Genomic DNA, 24,293 nt, shown 5'->3' with positions numbered 1-24,293 from the left:
CTCCACGAACACGTCAGACCTGTGACCCAAAACGTCTCTCCCCAGTTCCTTACCAGGATGAGGTCTCATTGACCCCAGGCGACACTGTGGCTCTCAGGCTGGTCCCTTGGCTTCTGGGGCTACTGCTCTGACCTTAGCTTGTGAGGCAGAAGACAAATATAACTGAGGAGAAGCTCCTGGAGAGTCAAATACTGCTCTTTGTGAGCCTCTAAAATGGCAGAGACAAGGGTCCCCCTTGGGGGGGGGGGTTAGCACTTGGGAAACGTGCCAGAACAGGTTTCCTAACCTGTTCTTCCTTGTCTCCCCCACCCCGTTTGCCCCTGGAGACTCTCCCTGCCACATCCCTCTCTAGGAAGGAGCAATAGGGCAACTGAGGGTTGCTGGACTGGTCGGCAGTTCCTCCACTGCCTCTGCCAGGTTTGGCTGGAGAGGAGCCTCTTTTCACAGGTGGAAGAGGGCCATGCAAGGCCTGGTCTCTAACCACAGTGACCAGTTCAATTTGCAAAATTTCTATCATTCACCATATGTTAGGAACCCAAAACGAAGCAGTCTCTGCCCTCAGCGAGCTTATGATTTACTAGCAAAATACAATATGGGCACAGTGAAGTAAACACAAGGGATTCCTTTAGAGAAGGGATTTGGGTAGGCTATTAGCAAAAGTCTCTTTTGGGGGGCAGCTAGATGGTACAGTGGATAGAGCATCAGCTCTGGAGTCAGGAGGACCTCAGACACTTACTAGCTGTGTGACTCTGGGCAAGTCACTTAACCCTGATTGCCTCTCCCCACTCCCCAAAAAGTCTCTCTTCAAAAAATAAATACTTTTATGTTTTTCATTTGCCTAAATTCTACCTTCCCTCTACTACCTCCATATGGCCCTTTCTAGAGTCATTCCATACAACAAAGCCTTTTCCCCCAATATCTCTTAAAGTCCATGAATTGCCTAGATTGACTGGATAAAGTCTTATAAAACAGATTCAGCAAAAAATAAAGAAAAAAATGAATGAATTCATAAAAAAATATATTACTAAAACCTTGTTTATTTATTTATTTAAAGAATCAAACAACTTAGAGCACCTTGAAAGTAGAGGCTGTTCTTGAAAGGAAATAGAGGCTGTGAATTCCCCCCACACACATCCCTTATCTCTAAGCATTGAGGATCACGAGTGAGCAGGATACAGCGAGCTTATTCTTTTCAGCGAAATTGGCCCAAATGGCCTTCTAGCACCTCGGAGTAAAGAGCTGATATCTCTCTGATGGTTTCCTTTTGACATGTGAGATCTTCTCTGAACCTCACCAAACCCTGTGGAGGATGGTACTACCAGTCAGCCTACCAGGGATCATCTATCAAAGGTGGGATCTGAATCCAGGTCTTCTTGATTTCAAGTCCAGCATTCTCTCCACTGTACCACCCGACTGATGTAAGCCTCTAGACCTCTTCTCAGAAAAATGTTTTTTTTTTAATTTGTAAAATAAAATAAAAATGAAAAACAAAGTATTACAAGGAAATAAATTATGTTGAAATATAGCTATTAAAATGTTCCTTTAAAAATTCATGGGCCTCAAGATAAAAGTTCCTACCTTAGAGGTTATTAAGTTCAATTTTCTTATTTTGCAGTTAAGGAGACTGTGGCCCAGTGAGTGACCTGCCCAGAGTTATACAGGTAGTTATAACAAGTATAACAAAGTTATACAAAGTGAAGACAGCAGAACCAGGAATACAATGGACATAATTACAACAATGTCAATGGAAAGAAAAACCACGAAATGATTGAAACTGGATGCCCTCAAAAAATAGTGACCAAGCTTGGTCCCAACAATGGGATATAAAAAGGCATCTTTCTCAGCTTCTTTGTGGGGAAGGGGGAAACTGTGGGTGTGAAACACTATGTATAACGTTAAGACTTTTTGGATGTATTGCTTAGGCACTGAATTTTCCCCCCTTTTATATATAGGATAATACTTTGAAAATCTAATTTAAATAAAAATAAAAGGTACCTATGAAGTTGACCAAAAACCCCAAAAATTTACTTTTAAAATCCATTCTTTATCAATCGAGCTATATTTGGAGAAAGAAAGAAGACTGAGGAAGATATAGGAGCTTTTCTTGGGATAGATGAGCCAATGTTAGTGATGGCCAAGAGAAGACGGGTCATCTCAGTTCTAACTTGTTTCTCTGTCTCTGTGAAGGAGAATGACCTTAATCTTGGAAGAGATGAGACAAAAGTGACTAAAGGGAATTGATGTCCAAGATCAGTAAGGAGATACTCAGGGAGTGTCCTTAGTGAGTTCAAATCCCATACCCTCAATGAACTACACTCATGGATCCTGAAAGATCTGGTAGCTGTGAAAGCTGCGCCATTGTCAAAAACTTGCAAAAGATTGTGAAAAATGGGAGCGACACCAAAGGATTAGAGGAGGGTAAATGCTGTTCTGCTTTTCAAAAAAGGAAAGTGAACCAAAGCTGCCAACTATGGGCCATTGAGCCCAACTTCAATGCTGGGAAAACTCTAGACCAAGTCATTAAGGAAAGGGTTGGGAATACCTGGAAAGAGGAGCAGTGATGAGCAAGAGGCAGCTGGGCTTTCTCCTGAATATGTCACTTCACTATGGATTTATATGAAATTGGTAAATTTTTGCCTAAAAAAATTCTCAGTTTCATAGGGAACCGAAATCTCTGAATGGATTTTAACTGATTTGAATCCCCCTGGAGCAGAATTGTGATGAAAACTTGGAAAGACTTGGAACTCTAATGGAATTTATAAACTACAAGTCCAGAGGCCTTGACGAGAACCACATCTCTGACCCCAAGGTGAGAAGCTTGAAATCCAGAAGGAGACAAACATTTTTGGACATGACCAACTTGAAATTGGCTTTATTGGACTATGTGAGTTTGGTTTTATTGTTCAATTGAGTAGGGGGGGAATGGAAGAGATAATTTTAAATAAACAAATAAATTTTTTAAAAAGTCATTCCACACTAACTCTCTTTCCTTTTCAGACATGTCTACTAAACTAGTAGATTAGGGAATGCTGTGGGTATAATTTGTCTAGATTTTATCAAAGTTTTTGATAAAGTGTTTCATTTTATTTTTATTGATAAGGAGGAGAGAATTGGAGTAGACAAACAGATGAATTCAGGAGGACTTGAATGACTGGACGAAAAGAATAAATGTTAAGAATTCAGCTTCAATGCAGTCAGAGATCTCCAGGAGAGTGCTTCAGGGGTCTGTGCTTTGCATTTTGGTTAATGACTTGGATAAAAACAAAGATGGCACACGGACCAAATGAGCAGAGGACTCCAACCTGGGAGGGGTGGGTAATATGCTCCATCAAAACTAAGGGTACAAGAAGATTTACATAAAGAAGAAAATTGGTTTGAACATAACAAAATAAAATTCAGGAGGGATACATGTCAAGTCCTATTCTTGTGCCCATACACAATTTCACCATTTCACAAGCACAGAGGGAGGGTTGATTAGCCAACAGCTGTTCTGAAAAAGCTGGGGGTTTTAGTAGGCTGGAAGCTTGTTAGGAGTCAGTTGCCAAAAGAGGTAATGAGTGATTACAGAAATATAAATTAAGACAATTCTGAGGTACTACTTCACACCTCCCAGATTGGCTAAAATGACAGGAAAAGATAATGATAAATGCTGGAAGAGATGTGGGAAAACTGGGACACTGATGCATTGTTGGTGAAACTGTGAATTGATGCAACCATTCTGGAGAGAAGTTTGGAACTGTGCCCAAAGGGTTTTCAAACTGTGCATACCCTTTGATCCAGCAGTGTTTCTACTGGGTCTGTATCCCAAAGAGATCATAAAAAAGGAAACAGGACCCAGTTGTGCAAAAATGTTTGTGGCAGCCCTTTTTGTAGTGGCAAGAAACTGGAAATGGAGTAGTTGCCCATCAGTTGGGGAAGGGTTGAATAAGTGATGGGATATGAATGTTGTGGAATATTATTGTTCTAAAAGAAACGATCAGGAGGATGATTTCAGAGAGGTTTGGAGAGACTGACATGAACTGATGCTGACAGAAGTGAGCAGAACCAAGAGATTATTGTACATGGCAACAATAAGATCATGTGATGATCAACTGTGACAATTTGGCTCCTTTCAACAGTGTGGTGATTCAGGCCAATTCCGATTTGTGATGGAGAGAGCCATCTACATCCAAAGAAAAGACCGTGGGAACTGACAGTGGATCACAACATAGTATTTTCACTTTTTTGCTGTTTTTTGCTTGCTTATTTTTTCTCTCATTTTTCTCTTTTGATTTGATTTTTATTGTTCAGCATGACAAACATGGAAATATATTTAGAAGAATTGCACATGTTTAGCCTATATTCAATTACTTTTTGTCTAGGGGAGCTGGGGGAGGGGAAGGAGAGAGAAAAATTTGGAACATAAGGTTTTGCAGGGGTGAATGTTGAAAATTATCTTTGCATATACTTTGGAAAATAAAAACCTATACTTAAAAAAAAAATAACATCTTTTTCATCTGCACCCAGAGAGTGAACAGTGGGAACTGCATGTGAACCACAACATAGTAATTTCACTCTTTTTGTTGTTTGCTTGTATTTTATTTTCTTTCTCATTTTTCCTTTTTATCTGATTTTCATGTACAACATAATTGTGGAAATATATATATATAAAAGAATTGTACATGTTTAACAGACATTGGATCACTTGTCATCTAGGGGAGGGGGTAGGAGAAAGGGAGGGAAAAAAATTAGAACACAAGGTAAGGGTGAAAGTTGAAAACTATCCATATATATATTTTGAAAATAAAAATCCTTAATTAAAAAATAAAAAGATAATTTAAGAAAAAATAAAATAAAATAATAGCTTTTTATTTTCAAAATACATACAAAAACGGCTAATGCGCTTTGAGCTTCACAGCCTTCTAGGAAGAAAAAAATGCTTGTATTCTGCCCTTCTCTCTAGTTCTTTAGTCTATTCTGGGCACCATAGTGGAAGAGGGAGATTGATGAGCTGAAGAATGGTTAGAGAAAGACAGCCAGGATGATGCAGGATCTGGAGTTCTCACTGAATGAGGAACAGCTGATGAAAATGGGAGGACTTCAGAGACATCAGCGGTGTCCTCAAATATTTGGAAGGCTGTCATGTGGAGGGAAGACTAAAGACTTATTCCATTTGGCCTCAGAGAGCCAAACAATCAGCAGCAAAGGGGAAAATTGCAAAGAAGCAAATTTAGGCTCAACATTAGGAAAAACCTCCTAACAATTAGAGCTGTTCCAAAGTGGAACGCCCTGTCTGTCTCCAAAGATGGTTGTCAGCTATGCAACATTAGGAATTCCTGGATTCCTTTCACGTGGAGATTGGACTAGATTCTCCAATTCTGTGATATTAAGAGAACCAGATGAGTCTTGGGTTTTTTTTTTAAATCTCATACCTTATAAACCTTATAAATATTATTTGTGCTGATTTCATATGGCCTCCAGTTTTTGTCTACCACCCACTGTTTTCACAGGAATCATACCTTTAACTTTTTTTAAGCAAACTAAATTGTGCTCACATAACTTATGTACCAATTTAAGATTTCCTTTTGTGCTTTCTCCATGAAACATCCATCCTCTGCATGGAAAAGTTATGTTGAAGACTTGGATACTATTGCCTTGGCACTGCTTTTTCACTGGGAATATATCTTGATGGAAGTGTTCCTCCTTCTCAGAACTGGTAGTATCTTGGTTTTCTGAGGGACAAAAAAAGGTTTATGTGTGAATCCAAGAAATGGATATCCGGTCAGATCTCACACCTTTATAATAGTGCCTAACTGATAAATATTTAACACATGGCTCTCTAAGGGATAGAAGGGAATGAGCACATGATATACTTTTAAGTTGAATCTGCGTTATTAACATTTTCTCCATCACTTTTAAAAATGTAGACAAACAATAATACAATAAATCAAGCCCCGATTTGTAGGATTTGTGGACTTTCAGAATATGAATGTTCACACTGAACATTTAACAACCAGCTCTCTGAAAGTTGGTTCTAACACATCCCTTCTTTACTGGTTTTGAAAAAAACCACCAACAGTTTTTTGGGGTTTTTTGGTAAATTTTTGCCTGGTAGAAAGTAGATTTGTATATTGCACCAACCTTGGGTCAATCCTTGATGTATTTGTTAAACAAAAATAACAATTCTGCTATTCTTTCCTCTCCATATCCTGGGAACCACAATTAGAATGGGATAAGAACCATGCATCCCTCTATTTAATGTCCTAAATACAAATCAATGAGAGGGTCCAAGACTTATCCAGAGCACCCATTTTACAATCAAACTAGAATTCATCTGCTTGCCTCCCCATGGCAGTAATCCCTGAAATTTAAAAGTGAGCTCACCAAATATCTAGTGAAAACCACTCAGATAACTGGAACACTTAGGAGGCACACTGAGTCTGGAAGTAAGAAAGAGCAGATACCAAATACTTAAGTAAACAATTCGTAACCATGGTGATCTTTGCCTGATGATATCTAGTTCACAACAGATCAAAAAGCAGGCTCTATGGTAAGAGTTTGACTGTGTGACTGAGCATATGTGAATGTGCAGTGCATCCGGTGTGATCACAGGCAAGTCGCAAAAGCTCCATGGGTCTCATCTCCCTCATCTATAAAACGAGGGGTGTAAACCAGCTGGCCTCTGAGGTCCCTAACTCTTAATTGATGATGCTTTCTCTCAGCCTCCACTCCCACACGGTACAAAAGCTGAGGCTTCACCCAGCACACACAAGAATAAGCCAATTAGAGACTTCTCACGTCTATGACTCTTTCCTCCCCACCAACCAAAGCAAACTTTTTTCATAATGCATAATTCATATAAAAATAATCATGTCACTCAATAGCAGTATGTGATACAGAAATTGCTTGTATCTTTTAAATTTAGTATCAAAATAGCATTCAAAAACACTTAAGAATCTCTGAAAGACAACATGTGTTGAAGAACCGTGAGATTATTAGAAGTGTGTGGTGAGAATTCTCCAAAATGTTTTGAGGCTAGAAAGAGGTCTGTCCTCCCATGATAGAGTAACCGTCTGTGGGTTTCAGAAAGAGAACAGAATGCAAAGAGACTGATCCCAACCACAAAGATCTCACTTGGCTGGGAAACCAGGCCTCCTGGGAGGAAGCTGAAAGCATGGTGTGAGGGAGGGGCTTGGCCCACAGGCCAGGGAAGGGTGGTTCTTGTGGCTTCCTTACCATGCTTTGCTACCACTCTGCCAGTTCCTCATAGACCTAACTAGGGGAGAGTGAGGTGGAATAGTATGGAAAAGGCCATAGCTAGAGAGATCTGGGGAGACAGTTATATTAAATGGTCAGATCAAGAGACATCTGAGCTCTCCTGCCAGGCTCATTTCACACTGAGATCATGTTTGATATTAGCGATCTTGCTTTGATTTTGAAAAGTGAACATTTACATTCTCTTAGCACTACAAACCTTCTGGGGGATTGGCTAGGCTAGGGATCCTCAGCCTCACATCCGTGGGGAGGCAGGACCTATGCAATGGGGGTAAAACAAATGAGCAAAAAAGCAACAAACTTTCAGGGAACTCGGGTATCCTTCAGTAAGAGCACAGCTATCTTTGCAGAGGGACAGTGGCCTTTCTCCAGGATGTTTGAGTTTTACAGATGCTAAAGATTCCAGATACCTGAGGAACCTAGCAAAGAGAACACAAAGGGACCGTTCTGGATTGTAAAAAGCTTATCTAACTTCTGCAGCATAAAACCTGGAAGAAGGCAAGATGAAAGGCAAACGTTTCCATTCACATGATCTTCTCCCACATTGGGAGCCCCATTTCAGAGGACAGCCCCTGGATCCAGCAGCCCTCACTGCCCAATTGGGATCCTTGTATACCAAAGTGGAAACTTCACTCTCTCAGATGCTGTGAGGATACAAGAGACGAGGGGAAGGGACCAGAGGGAGAGGAAGAGGCTTAGAATTGGAAAGCCAAGACAGACACCAAGAGGGCTTGTGGTAAAGTGAGAGACACTGGCCGAAGATGGCGCTGCTAAAACAGAGATGCTGACATGATGGGACACCACAAAATTGCAGATATGTAACCGTATTTAACCGAATTGACCATAATCAAGTATCAGGGTTGGATGGAGATAACGCCATCTCTGGAGTTTGGGGACATGCACTTGAATACTGCCTCTGACACCTGGGCAAGGCCTTTGATCTCTCTTTCTCAGTTTCCTCATTTGTAGAAACAGAGGATTGGACTAGATGTCCTCTATAGACCTTTCCAGCTCTATATCCACCCAAATGGAGGCTGAACAATGAAATTCAAAATAGTAAGAGGGTTAAAGAACAAACCAAAGAAACAATAATTATGTGAAAGAAAAGATAATGACGAAACAACATATCTAAGTTCCTTAGACATAGCTACAGACACACTCAAGGAGAAAAATCACACATAATAACATACAACCGTCACCCCACCAGCACCCTGGATTACACCCTTGTCGTGAGAGAGGGGCTTGTGTTACTCACTGAAACGATGAGATATTCTTTGCAAGGCAAAGAATCTAAGGCAGAGAGGTCACAAGCAAGAGTTCTGACAAAAGGTGATTCACTGGAGTAGGAAATGTCAAACTATTGCAGAATCTTTGCCAAGAAAACCCCATGGTCCATAGTAAAATGATAAAAGAGATGACACCGGAAGATGAGCTCCTCGGCTTGGAAGGCATCCAACCTGACACTGGGGAAAAGCAAAGGGCAATTACAAGTAGCTCCAGAAAGAATGAAGCAACTGGACTAAAGCCAAAAGGAAGATCAGCTGGTGATGTGTCTGGAGACAAAAAGAACATGGAATGCTGTAAAGAGTGATATTACAGAGAAAGTTGGAATATGAGATCTGTGAACCAAGGTAAGCTGAATGTGGATACCTAAACTAAACATTGACATCCTGGGTGTCAGTGAACTTAAATGGATGGGAATGGTTGAATTTAATTCAAGTGACCATTATATATACTACTGTGAGCAAAAACTGCTTCAAAGAAATGGAATAGCCCTTTATAGTCAATAAAAGGGCAAGAGAAGTAGAATTAGAGTATAATATAAAAGATGACGCAGGGCAAAGACTAATAGGTTTTCACCAAGATAACCCAGTGATCATAACCAACACTCTTTCAACAATATAAAAGGTGACTTTATTACATGGACATCACCAGGTGGTCAATATAGAAATAAGATTGATTGTATATTTTGCAACCAAAGATGGAAAAACTCTGGACAGTCAGTTAAAATAAGATGTAGAGCTGACTGTGGCTCACATCATGAGCTTCCTGCTGCAAAATTCAGGCTGAAATTGAAGAAGGAAGGAAAATCATCACACCATAAAGGTATGACCCAAATAATATGAATATGAAATGAAGGTGCCAGATTTAAGGGATTAAATCTGGTAACTAAAATGCCTGAAGAAATATTGAGAGAGGTTCACAATATGATATAGGAGACATCAACAAAAATATTCCAAAGAAAAAGAAGAGCAAGAAAGCAAAATGGTTGTCATTGATGAAGCTTTCAAATAGCCAAAGAAAAGAAGGTGCAAGTAAAAGAGGAAGGGTAAGAGCTACCCAACTGGACATAGAATTCCAGTGAATAGCAAGGAGAAATAATATTTTATTAAATGAGCAATGCTAAGTAATAGAACAAAATAATGGGATGGAAAGGACAAGAGATCTCTTCAAGAAAATTAGAGATAGCAAGGGAACGTTTCATGAAAAAATAGACAAGATAAAAGACAAAAATGGTAGAGACTTTTTGGAAGCAGAAGAGATTAAGAAGAGGTGGCAAGAATACACAAAAGAACTATATAAGAAAGATGTTATCATCACCCAAGAAAGATGTTAACGTGACCCATGTTGGTCAGATATCTTAGAGAATAAAGTCAAATGGGCCTGAGGAAGCATTGCTAACAAGGGCTAGAGAAAATGATAGAATTCTAGCTGAGCTATTTAAAATCCAAAAAAAGGATGCTGCTGTTAAAATTCTGCACTCAATATAGCAGGAAATTTGGAAAATTCAACAATGACCACTGGATTCGAAAAGTTCAGTTTATATCTTAATCCTAAAGAAAGGCAATGATAAGGAATGTTCAAATTACCAAACAGTTGCCCTTATTCCACACACCAGCAAGGTTATGCTTAGCTTAAGATTTGGTGAGTTAGGCTTCAGCAACATGTGAACCAAAAATTACCAGAAGAGCAAGTTGGTTTTCAAAGAGGCAGAAGAACTAGAGACCAAATTGCTAACATTTGCTGCTCTATGGAGAAAGCAAGGGAGTTCCAGAAAAAAAAAAAAAAACATCTTTTGCTTTACTGAATACACTAAAATTTTTGACTGTGTGGATCACATCAAAATGTGGCAAGTTCTCAAAGACATGGAAGAACTGAATCATCTTATTTGTCTCCTGAGGAACTTCTATATGGGTCAAAAAGCAACAGTTAAAACCAAATGTGGAACAACTGTTTGTTTTAAGATTGGGAAAAGAGTTATGACAAAGCTGTTTTTTATCACCTTATTTATTTAACTTATATGAGAGAGTACATCATGTGAAATGCCAAGTTGGATGAATCAAAAGCTGTAATTAAGGTTGCCAGAAGAAATATCAACAATCCCAGATATGCAGTAGATACAACTCTGATGGCAGAAAGTGAAAAAGAATTAGGAGGAGGATGAAAGATGAGAGTATAAAAGTTGGCTTGAAGATTAACATTTAAAAAATGAAGATCTTGGTAATTAGTCCCATCACTTCCTACTAAATGGAGGGAGAAGAAATGGAAGCAATGTCAGATTTTATATTCTTGGGCTTAGAGATCAATGCAGACAGTGATTGCAGCCATGAAATTAAAAGATTCTTGCTCTTTGGAAGTCAAGCTAGGGCAAATCTGAACAGTATACTAAAAAACAGATAGATCATCTTGCCCCCAAAGGCTTATAATTAAAACCATGGTTTTTCCAGTAGCAATGCATGGCTATGAAAGTTGTACTGTAAGGAAAGGTGAACACTAAAGAATCAACCCTTTCAAATTATGTCGCTGGAGAACACTTTTGGAAATCCCTTGGACAGCAAAGAGATCAAATCAGCCAATACTTAAATTAATTAAGGCTATTTGCAAATATTGAAACTGAAGCTTAAATACTTTGACCACATAATGAAAAGATGGGACTCATTGGAAAATCCCCAGATGCTGGAAAAGATTGAAGGCAAAATGAAAAGGGAATGGGAGAAAATGAGGTGGATAAATAGTGTCATAAAAGCAATGAATATGAGCTTGAACAGACTTTGAGAGATAGTAGAAGATAGACGTATCTGTTTGCTATGATTCTTGGGGTTGTGAAGAGTCAGACACAACCAAACAACAATGTAATCACAAAAAAAAAAGATATTAAAAATTAGAAAAGAAAAAAGAAATAATCTATGTTTTTAATATGAGAGATGTCCAATAATCTTCCCTTTATTAATAATTTGTTGGTCCTATTGGTAAAATTTTCAAATTACCCAGAATCTATATTTCTTGAACCTTTTAAAATATCATAGTTATGGCTAACCATGAAGGGATCAGAGCCATTAACTCTTAAGTTCTTAACAAGGAGCTCCTCTCAATTGGGTCCACACAAGATTTTCTCTACCAGGAGAGTTTTCTGCTCTTGACCTGCCATTTACCAGAAAATGAAGATGCTTTTCCCCTGATGTTATTTTATGGCAGTGTCAACAGTGATGCAGTTTCAAAGCCCAACATTCTCTTAGCAATGGCAGATGACTTTGGCATTAGAGATCTTGGATGCTATGCAAATACAACATTAAGAGCTCCTAATATTGCAGAATAGCCAAAGGGGGAGTGAAATTCACTCAGCACACTTAGCTGCACCTCCGAATTGTGTACAATAAACAGAGTTGCTTTCCTGACAGGTCCTTACCCTGTCAATGGCTTCATGCTCTAAGGTTGAAATGTTCTTATTTTTGGCTTCTTTAGGTAGACTGCCTACAAATGAAATCATTTTCGCCAAGCTTTTGGAGACCCAAGGTTTCAACCCTGATATGAAAGTGGTTACTTGAGATAAACCGTAACAGCAGAGATGAATTCTGTCACCATATTTTAAGTCATGGTTTTGACCAATTTATGAACTGCCAGTGACCAATTTGAGAGAGACATTATGTTCACCACAGGGATTCACATGTTCATTTTCACTCTCCTGCAAACTGTTGGTCTTTTGTCACTTAGAGATACTCAAACGCCTTGGCCTGTTTGGATGCCCTCACTGGGTATTCTTGTCCTGTCTTTTATTAGCAGCCACTATAATTGGATTCAGCCTGATTCCTTCATTTTTTCCAACCTTTAAAGTGCATTTAGATGAGGAACCATGAGTTTGTCCAGCAGCCAATGTCTTATGAAAATCTCACTCAGAGGTTAACCAAGGAAGCTTTCAAGTTCATAAACAAGTTGGTGCTGCTTGTGTACTGGGATTTTGCTTATGAAAACTGGCTAACATCCATTTCCATGGTGACAGTCAAGCATTATCCTTATTTTAATCTTCTTTTCCTTATTCAAAAGCTATCCATAGAGGTAATAAAATAGCCCACGGGGAGGGTAGTTGGTCTGAATAAAGTAATAAGAAAAATTAAAAGTGTGTACTTGATAACTCCAGTCTCTTATATTAAACACCTTGGACTAATTTAAAAGAAAAGAAAAGAAATGAAATAAACTGGAAACCCCCAAAATCCCAATGGAAATTATAAACCCAATTAAAAGCTTTTCCTTGAAAAGACTAATAAAATGGACCAACCTTGAGCCAATGTGATTAAAAAGAGGGCAAAAAATCAAATAACCAAACAGCAAATAGCAGGTGAAATCATAACAATAGCAAAAGAAATAAAACGAATGCTCAGAACCTACTCTGCATAGTTACACAGTAACAAAACCAGGAACACAAAATAAATGAACTTTAAATTGATGGTCTTGTCAGGCAGAGGCCATTTCAGCTTTCTTATTGTATTCCAGAGTCTAGGTTGTGAAATTGTAAGCTTTGAAAAGTTAGAAGAGACAAAAAAAAAGTCCAGAAGCAGAGTCCTGAGGAGCCATCTGCTTGACCCAACCCAGAAGTACATTGACTGGACTTCTGAGATGCTGTGTCCTGTGAGCAAAATGTAATTCATTCAATCCATCCATCAGGAAGTAGACTTGGTGGAAATGTTTTACATTCCCCTTTTTGTTTTGGAATCATTCCCTGTAGGGACTGAGGAAGAGAAAAGGTGCCTCCAATTTCAGGGACATTATATATTAGAAGCTAATTGTTAACTGTTAATAAGCTATCTATATGAAGAAGATATCCATGGGTTAAATTATATTGGGCCCTAATCAATCACAAGGTGAAAAGGATGCATCAGAATGGGAGCTTGAACCAAGACGTTAGAAGAAATACCTGAACCTCTCAAGAGTACCCCTAAAATCTCGAAGGGGAAGATGTTGGTAAGCTTTGGGGACTCATCTTGCCAGTAGAGTGGAAATTGCAATAAAAAAATCCTAGAGACTGAAAATGTTTTAAGTGGAAGAGAGAAGAAAGGAATGAGCATTTATTAGGCACCTACTATATGCCAGGCACTATACTAAGTGCTTTATAAATATCTAATTTCATTCTTAACACAACTCGGGGGGAAGGAGGTATGATATTATAATTTGACATACAGCTTAGTATCTGAGGGTAGATCTGAACTCCAGATTTCAGGACCAGCATGCTATTCACTGTGCCACCTAGCTGCCAGTAGAACATAATAAGCTTCTCCAGGACAGAGGCTGTCTCTATTATTATTATTATTAGTCTTCATATCCTTAGAGACTACTACAGGGTCAAGCATATGACATCTCCATCACAAGCACTGATATGATTTTAAATCTCCAAATGGTGGGGGCAGCAAGGAGGTGTGGTAGATGGAGCACCGGCCCTGGAATCAGGAGGACCTGAGCTCAAATGTGACCTCAGACACTTAACTCTTCCTAGCTGTGTGACCCTGGGCAAGTCACTTAACCCCAATTGCCTCAGTAAAAAATAAAGTCTCCAAATGGCTTTCCGTGCTATCTCCTTTGAGCCACACAACTACCCTGGGAATGTAGTGTTATTATTCACCCTATTTTGGCATTGAGGAAACTCAGATAACCAGGGGTGAAGTGTCTTGACCAGGCTCACAGAACTCATGTGCCCTACAGTGTGATTGTGCTAAATAAATGTGAGTCAGGTGGGAATGCTGGCTGCAGAACACAGCATCCTATGACCTTCTGTATTTCTCTTGGAAATGAACACACATTTCCATGTTGGATCCCATGTGCTCCCTGTTAAGTCAACCACAGAAAACCCTCTTCGGTGCTACAAACAGAAGAGGCTGATGTAGACAAAGGCCTGGCAAACAGGACTGATCCTCCTGGCACAGCCTCCTGTCTGCCTAAAAGGGCGGCCCACAGGAGGCTGGTTCTTTCTCACGCAGGAACAATCAACAGAGTCCAGCTGTGAGCATCTGTATTCTGGATGGGGCTCCTCTGTTAAGAAGAGCTCTCCCAGCAGAATTCAAAGGTTTTCCTTCTCCAGCACAGGTTGCTGAGCAGACTCATTAAGAACATCCCCTCCCCTTGTCGTGTGGTATTACTACTGCCCTTCACCAATACCTCTCTCTTCCCAGTCCACCCCCACTGCACTTCTCCCAGCCCCCACCTCCCAGTCACAGCCACCCCTTAACATGAATGATTCCCAGGAAGCTCAGTGCAAGAATATTGGCAAAATGATCTCTCTGGGGTCTCACTGCTCCGAGAAATGGATAAAGACAATTTATCCTGGGTGTAATCAGTGGGAATAGATTGTATAGCAACTGAGGAGAGGAGGTTCTGGGAGAGAATGACAATGAAAGAGCTTTTCAAGGAGTGAATTAGGAAATTTATCCCAGTTCCAGCTTGCTTGTCTCTTGCTCTCCGGGCTTAAAGATGGCCAGGAAAATGATGAAAGTCCCTGTCTAAACACGCAAGTAAGCACCCAGGTTTAGAATACAAATACCTCATGGGCTTCTTAGGGAAAATTCAAGTAGAGGACAAAGAAGGGTGGCTCAACCTCCCCAGCTTTCCAGACAGGCTTCCTGGCAGCAGGACAAAGAGCTAAAATGTGAAAATTATGACAGATCATAGGAAGAAAGGAACAGATATTTAGGAGCTGGGAGGGGCAGCAGAGACCGCTGAATCCATCCCCCCATCACCCCATCCCCAATTTATGAATTAGGAATATCAGACCCAGAAAGGTCGCAAGTGAGTTATCCAGTTAATAGATGGCACCATGCTGCCTCAGTACATATGTTCACTTCAGGCCGGGTATCTCATTTTATCCTTGCAAAAGCCCAATGGAGTGGGTATTATGGGTATTATCATCTGACAGATGAGGCTCAGGAAAGTTAAATGATTTATTTAATAAAGGGCAAAGCCTGGATCTGACTCCAAGCTGGGTCTTTCCCCCATATCCCACTTCCACGGAAGGAAAGAAATCAGATCGCAGAAAAGCACAGTGAACCCGAGACAAGAGCCAGAGGTGGAGGAGCTCCGGGACTGGGGCGCTCACCCCTCGCTCTCCACTAGGGGGAGGTCTTAGCTCTGGCCACACAAGGACTGAGCAGGGTCAGTCCAGGGGGGTGGAGGGGGGATGCACCCAGCAACCTTCCGAGCTGAAAACCACCATCTGGGGATCACCACTGACCCAGGAAAGAGACAAAAAAGAGGAGGAAGCCCCAATCTAATTACAGCTGGCCTATCAGTCATGAGGCTTCTGCCCCACCCCTGGGAGATGCAAACTTGCTGCTGATTCAGCACCCCCCACTGCAGCTCTGGGGGGAAGCAGCGGTCCCAGGTTTACTGCATCAACCCAAGTGCCAATGCTTTCAGGATGGCGCTCCCCAAAAGTTGCCAGGAGAACTCTGCATCCATTCCATGAGACAACCCATGCAGGTCATGTCCACATAGGGCGCAAGCCAATCCAACTCCTGCTATATCAGCAAGAACTTATTGCACACCAGTGTTCAGAACCATACAACTGTCCAAACTCTTCTGGGATATCCAGGGTTCCTCTCCTCCACTGCCTTACTACTAGATTTGGATCCAGGGAACCAGGTTTGAATCCTGACTGTCACTGGACTCTGTTACCCTGTGACCTTGAGCAAATGACAGCAAGTCCTAGATCTCAGTGGCCTCATCTATAAAATACTTTGTATACTTTTTTTTTCCACTATTTTTTCCTTGAGGATATTTTGGAAGGAAGAAGGAGAAATCTATGTTTTCTTTTGAACATAACTTTTATGGAAATGTTTTAGGTAACTTCACAAGTGCCTTCTCTCAGTGAGGGGAGGAGGAGAGGAAGGGAGAGAATCTGGAACTCAAAGTTTTAAAGACAAATGTAAAAACATTGTTTTACATGTAACTGGGGAAAACATTTTTTTAAGTTGAAAAAAACAAAATGCTTTGAAGATCTCAATCAAGTCTGTATCTGTAGTCCCATGATCCCGTGATGTGAGATTGCTCGTTCTCTTCAGCCTTATATCTTGTGATCAGAAAGCTGACATGCAGAGATGGAATCAACAGCAAATTTATATTCTCTAATCTCAACTGCCCCCATACAGCAAGGCACGAATTCTGTTCCTCCATAATCGGCTTGCTTTCCCACTCCCCACAATGACTGTTCCAAACCTTATGTTTCCTCAAGGCACCCTCTCCCCGGACATTTTTCGGCCAAGAACCTTGTCTCATATTTCATTGGGAAAAAAATGGAGCCATTTCTTCTCTCCCTTCCCCCTCATCTCACATCATTCAAGCATCATCCCCCACCATCTCTTGCCTCAGATGAAGCCTGTCTCAGATAAAGCCACAGCCCTTCCTTTTGCCAAAGTCAAAAGGACAGAGCACTCTTAGCAAAGGGTATGGCCAATACAAAGGCCTGGAGGAAGGAGACAGAGTAGAAAAAATTTATTATTTGACATTCAGTGACTTTTCTCACATGATTCCAACTTGCTCACAAGAATGTATGGACCCTTATCTTCTTCCTCCTTCATTCTGGTACTTATAGGATCACTCAACACAATAGCTTTGTTATAAATATGCTGCAAAGATATAAGGGACTCAGGAGTGTATAAAGTAAATTGGTTTATCGGGGGCAGTCCTTGGATAGATCTACACTTATAAATATGGTAATTTCCTTCTATTTCCTATCCTGAAACTCAAAGTCTCTCCCCTGTTCCTCCGACTTGGCTGGGGATGAAGAAATTAGTAGATTTCTTGGTCCTCCCATTGCATGTTTCCCCTTCCTCATCACACACCGTCAAAAATGGCAGAAAACTCCTCCCCTGGGAAGAAGTTAATATTAATTAACTCATTAAGCATGTGCCCTCAGTGCTTGTGATTACCTTTATTCCATTTTTGTTTGGGGGTGATTTTTATCAGTTTATTAGTTTAGCGGCTCAATATCTTGTTTTGTACAACAGAATCGTCAGCTGATGTGACTTTTCTCTAAGTCCTTGTCCCTATATGGAATTACAGTTGTATATCTTGCTCACAGCATCTATCATGGGACCTTCTGGTTCTTAACATTTTAACATGTGCAAAGGACCCTTCCAGCTGAAGAGGAGCCTTTAAGTGTACGGCTGTGCTACAATGCAAATGTTTAATATCAACAGTCAGTCTATTAATCATTAAGCATTTATTAAATGTCTACTACATGTCAATCACCTTGCTTGATGATATAGAAATAAAACACTCCTTCCTCTCAAGGAACTTGTATTCTAATAGGAGAAACAGTGTAGAACACGTACAAAATGAACACAGAATTATTTAGGGAAGGATATTTGCACTGGAGGAGTTGTTATGCTCTGAATAAAAAAAATTGTCACCCCCCCCCCCACACACACACCTTCCTTGTCATTAGGACTGGGAGAATTGAGTCAGGAAACACCTTGGAGCTCTGATCACCTTTATGTATCATTGTGTCATAAACTCCAGGTGCATTATCTCAGTCCTTGCTAGGATAATTCCCCTTCCTTTTGATTATTGCCTCTCAACTCACTGCCTCCTGCCCTTGCCCTTCTTATCTTGACCCATATCCTGTCAGGATTAAGTTATGATTCTTTCCTAGAATTATGGCTTGTGTGACCCCGTCCTTGCCCCCCTTATCTGCCTTTGTTTCCCCTATAAGATTGTAAACTTAGGTTATGTATTCTGTTTGTAAACCCTAGTTAGCTAAAACCCTATAAGTTCCCTGCCTCAGTTTATCTGCGCCAAATGCTTTGGACATGAGTCCCATTTGATCAGCTAGACTAAACTCTCTACATTAAACATTAAAAACCAATCTCCGTCTGCCTCAGTTTCTCTGCTATTACAGAGGGAGCCAGGAAGCCTGCAGTTGGAGGATTCTTGTCTCCACAGCACAAGCAATGGCTTGTGTCACCATGTAGAAATATCTGCAAAAAACTCTTCTTTGCCCCTCTCGTTTGCAGCAAGGACGTTCCAAGCAAATGGACTGTCCACTCTCAGAAAAGTTTTAAAACCGGGGTGGGGGACCTTTTCTACCAAGGGCCATTTGGATATTTATAACATCATTTGTGGCCCATTCAAGATTTTCAATTTAAAGAATTCAAGCAGTGGGAAATTGTTATCACCTGTGGTCCACCTTGTGGGCTAGATCAAATGATTTTGCCTTGAGACAGATGTTCCCCACCCCTGTTTTAGAGAAATAGGAAGTTGACATATTAAGCGGGTAGTTGCTGATGTCTCCGTCACATTTTTTGGTTTGATTTTGTTAGATTAGACTACTGTGGTTTCTCTTCACTCTTTTGGGACATGTTGAAGCTTGAGGTCTGAGTGCCTTCCACACAGTATTAATTCTGGCACAGGTGGCTGCTCTTCCTGACATCATCTTCTCAGTTACGGTTTCTACTCACATCATCTCCCAGCAGTGGATGTCCCTCACGACTGGCCTGGGCCTACTTCCCTTTTCTCATCAGCTCCCATGGATTCAATTATCTCTCTAGAGATGCCTCTAAGAGCTCTATATTCAGCCACAGATCTTGAGATCTCTTTTAATGACATCTATCTCATACCCAGAAATAAATTTAGTAGGGTTTGGGAAAAGGGAGTGTCTGAGCCTGAGCTGCTTCAGATTTAAAAGGCACAAAGCAGAATTTATTACCTTGTTTTCTTCAGACCCTCTCCTCCCAACAGCTCAATTTCTATCAAGTTCACTCCCATTCTTCCAGTCATCACCATTCTCCACTGGATCTCTTACTATCCTTTTCTCCACATATCAGGCTCTTGCCTTCTTTCCTGGGGATTATTGCATAATTTCTTAATCATTCTCTACACCTCAAGTCTCTTCCTTTCTCTAATCCACGGGTCCTCACACTTTTAAAATAGGGGACCAGTTCACTCTCCCTCAGACTGTTGGAGGACCAGACTATAGTAAAAACAAAAACTTTGTTTTGTGGGCCTTTAAATAAAGAAACTTCATACCCCTGGGTGAGGGGGATAAATGACCTCAGCTGCTGCATCTGGCCCACAGGCTGTAGTCTGAGGACCCCTGCAATCCATTCTGCAACAGTAGTCAAAGTGATCTTTGAAAAACACAGGTTTGCTAATATCATTGCCCTCCTTAATAACTTCCAGAAGTTCCCTATTCAAGGGTAGTGAGGTGGTACAATGGTTAGAGTACAGATCCTGGGCAGAAAGATCTAAATTCAAATTTGACTATAGATACTTACTACCAGTGTCCCTGGGATGGGATGTAGCTTCTGGGGAAACTGTAGCATTAATCCTGAGGTGCCATGATCTCAGAATGCTACTGTTCTAACAATCTGTCTGTCAATAATCCTAAAATCTCCTGGCCTTCCAAATATAATAATATAGTTTATATATTTCTTCTCCTAGTCTTCAGGGAAGATATAATAGTAATCCTGAGGCCCCAGGACTTTAGGAGTGCTATTATTCTAACAATCTGTTTGTTAATGTCAAGTCTCCCGGCTTTAGGACTATAATATAGTCCAACAAACATTGCTGACTGCCAGATAATAATCTGTTGGTCAGTGATAACAGGGTTTCTGAGACAAATGGTGAGGTGCCTAGCAGATTACTCCTCAAACCCACCTCTAAACCATAAACTTCAATAATGAGGTAAATTCCAGACTACTCCTCAGTTCTAACTCTAAGCCATAAAATTAGCATATAATGACCTGAAGAACTGAATCTCTCTTTCTTTTCCTACACATTTCTCTTCTCACTCCTGGTTCTTTGCTAAATTCTTTTGGAACTTGGCCTGTTTCCATTGGCATTATAATTACAATAAACTTTGCCCCTTGACTTGGAGATGGATTCAAGCTTGCAGATTCTTTTGAGACTCCTTCCAATACTGGTCTGCAACCCCATCCCTTTTGGGGGCGTGTCTGTCTCCTTTTAAACCTGCACAACTCTTTTAATTCTGTTTACCTTAGTTTCCTCATCTAGTAAAATGTTCCAGAGAAGGAAACGACAAACCAGTGCAGTATCTTGACCAAGAAAACCCCAAAAGAAATCACAAAGATTCTGAACAACAAATTAGTAGTTCTAGGATTAGTCTATTATCTCTCCAGATGTTATTGGGAATGGTTGCAGTTTGTCTCCATTACATATGATGCTTACTGATGGTTTTAAATAGATGCTGCTGATTATTTTAAGGAAAAGTCCATTTATTCCTATACTCTCAAGTGTTTTTAATAGGAATGGATGTTGGATTTTATCAAATGCTTTTTCTGCATCTATTGAGATGATCATATGGTTTTTGTTAATTTGGTTATTGACATAGTCTATTATCTCTAGGATCGAATATGAACTCTTTCGCTGGCCATTTATCTTTACAACCTGGCTCCAATATTCCTTTCCAGGCTTCTTTTATCTGATACATTGTTTCCCCTTAGATTCTGTATGTTCGAAGCTGGTTTGTTATATACAATGTTCCGTCTCCGGACTTCAGCAGTTACTGTATGCAGAACGGTCCTAGTGCCAGGCTGGGCGTTGCTGGAAGGGGCTGGTCCCCAGAAGCTCACTGCCTCAGCAGCCCCCGCACGTGCAACAGCCTGGGAATACTTCCAACGCTATGCAAACGATATGCAAATAAGCCCAGGGACCGTCTGCAGATGGAACGGACCCCGTTTCGGCACGTGGGAAGGAGCTCGCTCCCTCATTTTCTCCGGACTTTCCTTACTGCGTTTACTTGTCTTACCTGTGCCCATTCCCTCCTTGAGTGTCCAGCCCACGAGCAGCATCCGAGATCAGCACGCGGATCCCCAGGGAATTTCGAGAGCATCCATCACCATAGCAACGGCCCGCCTCCCCTCCGGAGTTGGTCCTTGGGAAGCTGTAAGTACGCATGCGCCAGATCAAAACCGAGCCTGCGAAAAACAGCCAGCCGGTCGTAAACAGACTTTTGGCCCCACCCCTCAGCCAAGCGGAACTCCCACTTCCGGGGCGTCCCCCTGCACCAGCTTCCCTCTCCCTTTCGCCCTTAGTCTTTTGCAGCGAGCGCCGCCTCTCCTGATGACGTAGAGTCGGAGCTGCGGCGGCGGCTCGCACAGCAACTCAAGTAGAAGTACCGTCGCAGGCCTCAGATAGCGGCCACCAGGAATAAAGATGGTCGCCGTGGAGTAGCGCGTCATGGTGACGTCACCCACTGGTGCCCGCCCCTGTGCGATGATTAGTCAAAGATCCTGGGGGCGGGTCTTAGTGAGAAAGGCGTTCTAGCTGACGCCCGCAGAGTATTGCCTTAGACTCCGCCCAGGGGGCGGGGCGGGGGAGTCGCAGAAGCCACCGGCCCGCCTCATTCCTCCAGTTTCTCTCCACCTGCGTTCACCCCTCCTTCTTGAGAGGCAGCTGCGATGATCTAAGTTCAAATCCTCCTTCAAACCCTGTGTGAGCCTGAGCTTAAAAAGGTCACGGTCTCCTACTGCATCCAGGGCCATCTCCAGGCGTCCTGATCGATATCTTGTCACTGGTCCCCAAGGGCCGCAAGGGAGACACTGGTGACCTTGCACCGTCCTCCCCCACTTGCAAGTCATAACATCACCTCCTTGAGGTCATGGTCCTCCGAGAGCAAAGGACAAACAGATAACTTGTGACCCTGAACAAGTCACTTAACCTCTGTGCCTCAGTTTCCTCCCCTGTAAAATTAGAGGGGGGGGGGTGAGCTCCATGACCTCTAAGGATTTCTTCCAGCTCTGAATCTATGATGTAGGATATACACAATCCATTTTTCCGCACATAAAATGTTCAAAGGTCACCAACAACCATCAGTTGTCCAAACAGATGATATATGTAGAGTGCTTTGTAAATGTTAAAGTTCTGGATAAACGTCAGCTTTTTGTGAATGACGTCTGCCTGATTGCATCCGTATTTGAGTCTCCTAAGTGAGATCCATAATTACCCAAATTTATAGAACAGAACCTAGAACACTAACTAATTAATACTTATTGACTTGACTCAAAAGAGTGTCTACCCAGAAAAAAAAAAAAAATGAAGTGTATGAAATACTTGTCCAAACAGTCATTATACAACTTGAGGGACAGCCCATAAAACTGACCCATCAGTACATGTCTATGGATGAACAGGAGGAGAGTGGGCTGGAACAAACAGAAATGCATTTATTACTCTCTTACTATGCGCAGTGTGCCAAGCTCTGATGTAAGCCCTTTTTCTAGCATCTATCTCAAAGATTTCAGAGACTGCTACTAGAGCTTTTAAAACCAGATAAGAGCTAAAAATAGAATGTTGGGCAAAGCAGTTTAAAAAAATCAGTGGAAAAATTGCTTGATATGAAGAAATTTCCACTCTAGAGTGAGGGAGAGGAGAGTGTACGTGCGTATATGCTTTATCTATGATCCATAAAGCTTTGTGAAGTATACAGAGAGACAAAAGATGCTGAAGGGCTGCAGCAAAAGACCATGTTCCTGGTTGTAACCTAGTATCTAAAAGTAGATACAGTGAGAAGCAAGCAGACCCTGCAGAGTTATCTTGTACAAACAGAGCTATCTTGTACTGATACCCACTGTTATTTTATACAATTTGAAGGCTAAGCTCTAGACGTCAACTCCCAAGGCTATCTTGTATAAACAGAACAGCCATGAGTACCAACTGATTTACTGCGGTACACAATTAGCGTAATTAGCACATTATGCTCTGAGTCCTTTCCCATAAAAGGTTCTACTTTCCTCTTATTAATTCCTAGTTCACTAGGAACTTTGCCCAATTGTTAAGCATCATCATAAAGCTTTGCCCCTTGACCTGGAGAAGGTTTGAGCTGTGAATTAATTCCAGACTATCCCCCACCTTCATAATTTATTGGACCTCGTCAGTGATGTGGACCTCCTTCCTCTTCAGAACAGTCATAAGTGGCACTGTTAGAAAGAAGCTTAACAAATTGAATTTTCTGAAAGTCTTGTGAAGATCTGGCAAATACAGGATATTTTGGAAATTCTTCTCCATGCTGACCATAAAAGTAAATTTAAAAAGAAAGGATCGATCCTTTCTTGAATTGTTGGCTAGAGAGACTTGAGACTGAGTCTATAGAAAAATGAAGAGAAGTGAATTTCTGGTAGTTGTGGAGTGATATGTGTCTTTATGTCTGTTAAATAAATTGTACCTAATCAGTAATTTTAAATATTTAATTATTAATGAATAATTACTGTTGAGAAAGTTTTCTCCAATTCATTAGGGAGTGGTGGCTCAAGACTGCAAGAATGAGAATACATTATCCAACCATAGCCCAGGTTGATATAGAGAGTAAAAGTCCATAGCAATGAATAATTCCAGTGACAGGATAGCTTTTGGGTGTGAGGCCCTAGAGGTGAGAGAAATGATTATTAAATTAGGACTAAGACTCTTTCCCTTCCTATTACCACATTCTCTACAAGGTCAAATCAGCATCAGAAAAATAGGGCTGATACTGATATTGAATTTATTATTTTCCTCAATCTTGTTCGGACATCATCCAAATGGGAAAGTTTAGGTCTCATCAAAAAGTAAAGAGATTTTAGTCTAAGTGTATTCCAGTCCATTGTGTTCTATTCAGGCTTGAGTGGAGGAAGGAGAGATCCTTTGTCAAGATTGACCAAGGCTTGGAGTGAGAGTAAAACTCTCATCCCTAGTCCCTCATTACAATGGGTCTACCTTTCATTATAATATTCATTCTCATTAATTTTTAACCAATCAGAGCTGATTACCATCTGTCAAGATTACCC

At 41.0% G+C, this 24,293-nt stretch overlaps 1 long non-coding RNA gene across 1 annotated transcript; it reads right to left on the bottom strand.

Annotated features, from left to right (window-relative positions):
• Positions 1–1,011: 1,011 nt before the first annotated feature.
• Positions 1,012–21,704, bottom strand: LOC116422867. The gene is made up of 3 exons (XR_004233401.1): positions 21,284–21,704; positions 5,548–5,711; positions 1,012–1,434 (listed from the first exon to the last, which is right to left on the bottom strand). It is a non-coding gene; the product is annotated as an uncharacterized LOC116422867 (long non-coding RNA).
• Positions 21,705–24,293: the final 2,589 nt, after the last annotated feature.

This window comes from Sarcophilus harrisii, chromosome 3 (genome assembly GCF_902635505.1).
Source record: "Sarcophilus harrisii chromosome 3, mSarHar1.11, whole genome shotgun sequence".
In the NCBI taxonomy this organism is placed as follows: domain Eukaryota; kingdom Metazoa; phylum Chordata; class Mammalia; order Dasyuromorphia; family Dasyuridae; genus Sarcophilus; species Sarcophilus harrisii.
Note: the sequence above shows the minus strand (reverse complement) of the source record. Positions and strands in the feature narration are given on the sequence as shown.